The sequence below is a fragment of the Hemicordylus capensis genome, chromosome 2 (genome assembly GCF_027244095.1).
Source record: "Hemicordylus capensis ecotype Gifberg chromosome 2, rHemCap1.1.pri, whole genome shotgun sequence".
Classification (NCBI taxonomy): Eukaryota; Metazoa; Chordata; class Lepidosauria; order Squamata; family Cordylidae; genus Hemicordylus; species Hemicordylus capensis.
The window spans coordinates 221,075,815-221,082,973 of NC_069658.1; positions in this window are offsets into that span (position 1 = coordinate 221,075,815).

Genomic DNA, 7,159 nt, shown 5'->3' on the forward strand with positions numbered 1-7,159 from the left:
AAATAGCGTCTAGGGCAAGCACTGAAATTGCTCCCCCTGTCCAAACATCTGACACCCATCTTTCAGATAACTTTACCATAATATCAGCTTAAAAATGCAAGTCAAGCTCGTTAATCTTTTAATATTTCAAAAACGATTTAGCAGTGGATGTAGCCAGACCAAAAAATGCTGGAAAACTACAAATTTCAGTATGCTGGGCTCATGAAATACCCAAATACTATGTGGAGGTGTACTTGGAAAACTAAACAGAAGTGCCTATCTAATTCTCTACTATGCATTGTACCATCACTATTACATAAGTTTTAAAAATAAATGGAGCATTTGACTTTTCCCAGATACTCTGAAAATAATTAAAGGATATGCAGAGTAAACTGTGTCACTGCTTGGAATATATTCTAGTATTTCATAAAGCTAGTTAAAATGAGAGAAAGAGAGCAAGAAACTCCCAGTGGGCCTTAATACTAAGGATTTCACACGGATTCAAAGACAAACTCACCATTAATAGCCATATTATTAAGACATCACATTTAACTCACTTATCAAAAGAAGCAAAGAAAAAGCAAATACAATCCTAGCTCATCAGTATTCTCAAGCCCTGATTCTCTGTACAAACTAAATATGTGTACAGTTATTTATATTATATTAATTTTTAAAAAATTACCTGTAGCCCCTTTGGGGGGCTTCCTAAAGGCCATGGGAGGGGAGTCTGCAAAGTTTTTCCCTCCCCCCGCTGGACTCTAGGGCCTTGCAGGGACCATTTGAGCATGTGCGGTGGCCATTTTTTAAAATAAATTTTGTTTTTAAAAAATGGCTGCTGAAAACAAAATGGCCACTGAAAACAAAATGGCCACTGCACATGCTCAAATGGCCTCTGCGTGGCCTAGGGCCTCATAGAGGCCATTTGAGCATGCACGGTGGCCATTTTGTTTTTGGAGGCCATTTAAAATAAAAAATAAAAAATGGTGTCCCCCTTCAAATGGTGCCCAGGGCATGTGCCCTGCCTGCCCCACTCTAGATACGCCCCTGGCTGCCGGGCGGGGGGGAGCATCCACCCGAGAAGGTTATTGGATCCAATAGGATTCTGAAAAGCCTTGGAAGGATTAATGTTGGCTCTGGTGGTGACCCTGTCGACATTCTGGTGGAGAATTGGAACAATTAATTCACCAGGGCAGTGGACACAAATTCTCCTAAGCATCCTCTCCAACTCGCTTTGAAACTGGCCCCTTGGTATACAGAGGAACTACGGGGTCTGATGGTGGCAAGGTAGATGACTAGAGTGCAAGTGGTTTCAAGTTGAAAGACTCAACTCGAATCCGACAGATTATTACATAGAGCACATTTGAAGATCTATGCACAGGCGATAAGTGCAGCAAAGAAGTGATTCTTTTCCACCCATATTGCATCCGCAACTTCATGTCCAGTAGAGTTGTTCAGGGTTGTGAAGTGTGTTCCCCTTTCCCCTTGAACCAGTACGCACAACCAACAGTTACTCACTGTGACATTTTTAATGAGTTTTTTGTGAACAAAATCTCTCGTATTCAGGCCAACTTGGATTCAAACTCCACAATTGTTACAGTGTCTGATGCTGAGGTGTCCAGCAGCAGCTCTTATGTGATGACTCTGGATCAGTTTCAATTTGTGACTCCTGAGGACGTGGACAAGTTGCTTGGAATGGTGTGGCCTACCACCTGCCCTCTTGATCCTTGCCCGGCATAGCTTATACTATCTGGCAGGGAGGCTGTTGTAGAGGGCCTGGTAGAGATTATAAATGCTTCTCTCTGAGGGAGGGCAGGATGTCTCCTTGTCTTAAGGAAGCAATCATTAGACCGTTTCTGAAGAGGCCTGCCTTGGAACCCTCAGACTTAAATAACTACAGGCCTGTCACCAACCTTTCATGGCTGGGCAAGGTGATTAAGAAGGTGGTGGCCCCCCAGCTCCAGACAGTCTTGGCGGAAACTGATTATCTAGACCCATTTCAAACTGGCTTTTGGGTGGTTTATGGGGTGGAGACTGCCTTGGTTGGCCTGATGGGTCTCCAATTGGGAATTGACAGAGGGAGTGTGGAACTCTCAGTGGCCCTCAATACTTCTGACTATAGTAGCTTTCTGGAAAGTCTGAGGGGGTTGGCTGTGGGAGGCACTGCTTTCCAGTGGTTCTGCTCCTACCTCACAGTGTCTCTTGGAGACAGTAGTTCTTCAAGATCTGACATCCGTATGGTGTCCCTCAAGGCTTTATACTGTCTCCAGTGTTTAACATCTACATGAAATCACTGGGTGGCAGGGAGAAATCATGGCGGGGGCAAAGAGGTGGGCAGACGACGGGCAAAGCCCTACCAACCGGGAGGAGGAGATGGGATGCGGTGGCAGGATGGCCTGGCCCTGGCCCGCCCAATGGGGAGAGCTGGGGGGGGTGAGCGAGCGAGCTGCAGGGGAGAGCGAGCGAGCAAGCTGCGGGGGGGGCGAGCGAGAGCGCTGCAGAGGGAACGAGCGAGAGCGCTGCAGGGGGGGATGCCACAGGCTCAGTTCACAACTGCACAGATGCTCTGTGCGGGGTCAGCTAGTTACCTCTAAAGCCCTAAACAGCTTAGGCCCTGGGTATTTAAGAGAACGACTTCCTCACCATGAGCCCCACTGCTTGTTAAGATCATCTGGAGAGGTTCGTCTGCGGTTGCCGCCAACTTGTCTGGCAGCTACTCGGAACAGGCCTTCTCCGTTACTGCTCCCTGTTGAAATAAGAGCCTCCCTATCTCTGGCAACTTTTACAAAGGCACTCAAGACATATTTATTCATCCATGGTTTTAATTAGATTCATAGTTTTAATATTTTTAATGTGGGGTTTTAAATGATTTTAATGTTTAAATGGTTTTAATTGTTTAATTGATTTAATTTAAAATTATTTTAATTGTAAACTGCTTAGAGGTGCATGTTTTGGGTAGTATAGACATATGTTAAATGAATGATGAATGAATGAATGAATGAATAAAGTTGACGATGTGCAGAAATAGTATACCTTTCAATACCAGAGTCTAGTGGCATGCAGCAGAGCACTGACCTTATCTTCATACCCTGCTTATGCACATCCCAGAGACATCTATTAAATCCTAAACTGCTGGATGTGGACCTGGTGTGCCCCATTGTCTGATCCAGCAAGACTATTCTTATGAAGAACAGATCTAGCCACAGGAGTTAGCCATGTTTGAGAAATAGAACCTCCATTTTCAGGGGCAGTATACACCTGAGAAACCAGTTAATGGAGATAAACAAAGGAATTCCATTTTCTTCATGTCCTGTTTGTTGACATCTCTTGGAAACAAAATGCGAGACTGAAAAGCCCTTCCATCTGATCCAGCAGGGATATATTCTTACCTTCCTGCTCCATACTTTTAGCTGGCTTTTCCAATTGTAAGAAGAGCCAGGGGAGGCAGAGGAGGCAGCAAACCTTTGATTTGTTTGTTTGCTTGCTTGCTTCCGTAGGAAAGAAATCAAAAAATCAATCAATCAATCAACAAGAAAGCAAGGGGGAACAGACAAGGAGAGTTTGGTGGGGCTAGTCTTTCCTAGGCAGGGGCGTAACTATAATAGGGCAAGGGGAGACAGTTGTCTGGGAGCCCACTGCCTTGGGGGGGCCCCCAGAGTCAAGTCACATGACTGACTCCCCCACCTGCGCACCCGCCCGGGCTTCCTTCAGTTGTATTTATCCTCTGGAATTGATGTGAGTGTTAAGACCTGGAGCTACCAGAACAGCATGTCTTTCTCTAGTACCATTAAATGACTTGCATCGTCTACAATTTACAAAACCTTAAAAAAGAAAAATTTAGGATGGTGTTCTATTGTGGCACTCATTGGGGGCCCATTTTAAAATCTTGTCTCTGGGCTCGCTCCAAACTTGCTACGCCCCTGTTCCTAGGAGTTGATTTCTGGCTGGCTAGAGGTTTGTTTTTGAGAGGGCAGTTTCAGTTTCTGTTTCAGTTGTGCCTAATGAGACAGTGGGTAGCTTCAGGTGAGTCCCACAGCTTTTGAGAGGGGCCACATTCCTGAGGAGGAACAGTTTGGAAGCAGCTTGTAAGAAAAGGCTAAAGGACATAGAGAGATGGGCTTTTTGACGTGTGTAAAGACTGCAAGGTGACTTGCCTGCCTGTTGTGAAGGTTGCGGATATCATGCAGTGACTAGATAGGCTGTGTTAGGTCATGCTGGGCAGGAGTCAGTTGTCATGGTGCATGTTGGCACCAACAAGGTTGAGAAATGTAGGCAGGAGGTCCTGGAAGCCAAATTCAGGCTGCTAGGTAGCAGATTGCAGTCCAGGACCTCCAGGGTGGCATTCTCTGAAGTGCTACCTGTTCCATGCGCGGGGCCAGCGAGACAGGCAGAGCTGAGGGATCTAGATGAGATGGTGGTGCTGGGAGGTGGAGTTTAGATTTGTTAGGCACTGGGATACATTTTTAGACAAGCAAGGCCTGTACAAAAGGGAAAGGCTCCACTTGAACCAAGATGGAACCAGATGACTGGTGCTTAAAAACAAGAAGGTTGCAGAGCAGCTTTTTAAATGATGCCTGTGAGATTTCCGACAGGAACTGGGTGGTATCTGGTTGGAAAAGTAAAATTCCCTATGGCGCAAGTGTGCAAACCTTTGAGATAAACTGGAAGGTGACAGAGTGGAACCAGGAGTAGAGCAGATGAAAACTCATGACAGCTGGTCAAAAAGGGTCAAATGACAGTAAGGTGAGATAGAACATGCCAACACTAGGGAGAGATGTGGTGTATAGGTGTTTATATATCAATTCCAGAAGCCTCCGAGCCAAGATGGGCATGGTGGAGTGCTTGGTTGGGAATGATGTCATGTGGAGTTGGAGTATAAATGTGTATACCAAAAAGGAGGAAAGGTACCACCAAGTCTGGGAGGATGCCAGCATGGCTAACAAGTAAAGTTGAGGAAGTTATAATGGGAAAGAAGACTTCCTTCAGAAACTGGAAGGCCTGCCCAAATGAAGAGAACAGGAAGCAGCATAAACACTGGCAAAAGAAATGCAAGGAGGCAACAAGGGAGGCAAAAGGAGAGGTTGAGGAACATTTAGCTAAAAGCATCAAGGGAAATAAAAAACTTCTTTAAAAAAATCAGAAGCAGGAAATCTGCAAGGGAAGTCATTGGATCCTTAGACTGTGAGAGTGTGAAAGGGATTATGGAGGAGGCTGAAGATATTACAGGGAAGCTGAATCAGCATCTGTCTTCATGGTGGAGGATACTGACCATATACCAGCTCCAGAATTGAGCTGCTCAGGCTTGGAGCTTGAACTAATTTGAGGTGGTGAGAGAGGATGTTCTAAACTGTCTTGAAAAACTAAAAATTAACAAATCGCCAGGCCCAGATGTTATCCACCCAAGAGTTCTGAAGGAACTCAAATGTGAAAGTGCTGATCTCCTTGCAAAAATATATCCCTATATCCCTATATTCAGACTCTGTACCAGAGGACTGGAAAGTAGCTAAGCTAACTCCATTTTTCAAAAAGGGATCCAAGGGCATCTGGGAAACTTCAGGCCGGTTAGCTTAGTTTTGGCAGTTCCGGCAGACGTGCCTCTGGTACCATCTAGTCCTATTGTGTTGGATTCTTTTCTGTGCCAGGTAAATAGATGGAAAACATACTTATGGAAAAAAGAGAACAGGCCTTGCTGTAGGAGAACCAGCATGGCTTCTGCTAGGATAGGTCTTACCTCACTAACCTTTGGATTTTTTTTGGATTTTTTTTTTAAGAGTGTCAGCAGGCACATGGATGAAGTTGATCCAATTGACATAGTATACTTGGACTTCCAAAAAGCTTTTGACAAAGTTCTCCATCAAAGGCTTTTGAGTAAACTCTTGAGTAAAATAAAGGGGACAGGTTCAGGTTCATGTGTGGATTGGTAACTGGTTGAAAGACAGGAAACAGGATAGGAATAAATGGACAGTTTTCACAATGGAGAGAAATAAGAAGTGGGGGTCCCCCAAGGATCTGTACTGGGCCAAGTGTTCTTTAATTTGTTCATAAATGATCAAAAAGTTTGTATAAGCAGCGAAGTGGCCAAATTTGCAGATGACACTAAACTTTTTAGGGCAATGAAATCCACAACAGTTTGTGAGGAGCTATTTTCATCCCAATGTGCATCACTTTACACTTGCCAGCACTGAAGCACATTTGCCACTTTGTCGCCCACTCACCCAGTTTGGAGAGATTCTTTTGGAGCTCCTCACAATCCGTTTTGGATTTCACTAACCGAAAGAGTTTGGTATCATCTGCAAATCTGACCACCTGGCTGCTTACCCCTACTTCTAGATCATGTATGAATAAATTAAAAAGCATCGGGCACAGTACAGATCCCTGGGGGACCCCACTTCTTACTTCCCTCCATTGTGAAAACTCTCCATTTATTTCCTACCCTCTGTTTCCTGTCTTTCAACTAGTTAACAATCCACACATGTGCCTTTGTCAAAAACTTTTTGGAAGTCCAGGTGTACTATGTCAACTGGATCACATAGTATACCTGGACCATAGTTTTGTAAAATGGCATTATATATATGTACTGAAAATAAAAATGCTAATATTATAATGCCCTTATACAAATTTGTGGTGCAGCCACATTTGGAGTACTGTGTACAGTTCTGGTCACCATATCTTAAGAAGGACATTGTAGAACTGGAAAAGCTGCAGAAAAGGGCAACCAAGATGATTGGGAACTGGAGCACCTTCCTTATGAGGCAAGGCTACAGCATCTGGGGCTCTTTAGTTTGGAAAAGTGGCAACTAAGGGAAGAAATGAAAGGGGTGTAAAAATTGTGCATGAAGTAGAGAGAGTGATTAAAGAGAATTGAAGGTCAGGAAATTCAGGAAACTGAAGATCAGGAAATTTAGGACTGACAAAAGAAAGTACTTTTTCATGCAGCATTATGGAATTCTCTGCCACCTGATGTGGTGTGGCCACTAGTTTGGATGGCTTTAGAAGAAGCTTAGTCAAATTCATGGAGGACGGGTCTATCAATGGCTACTAGTTTGGTGGCTATAGGGCACCTCCAGCCACAGAGGCAAGATGCCTCTAAATCCCAGTTGCAGGGGAGCAACAGCAGGAGAGAGGGCATGCCCTCACCTGTGAGGCAACTGTGGGGAACAGGATGCTAGTCTAGATAGGCCTT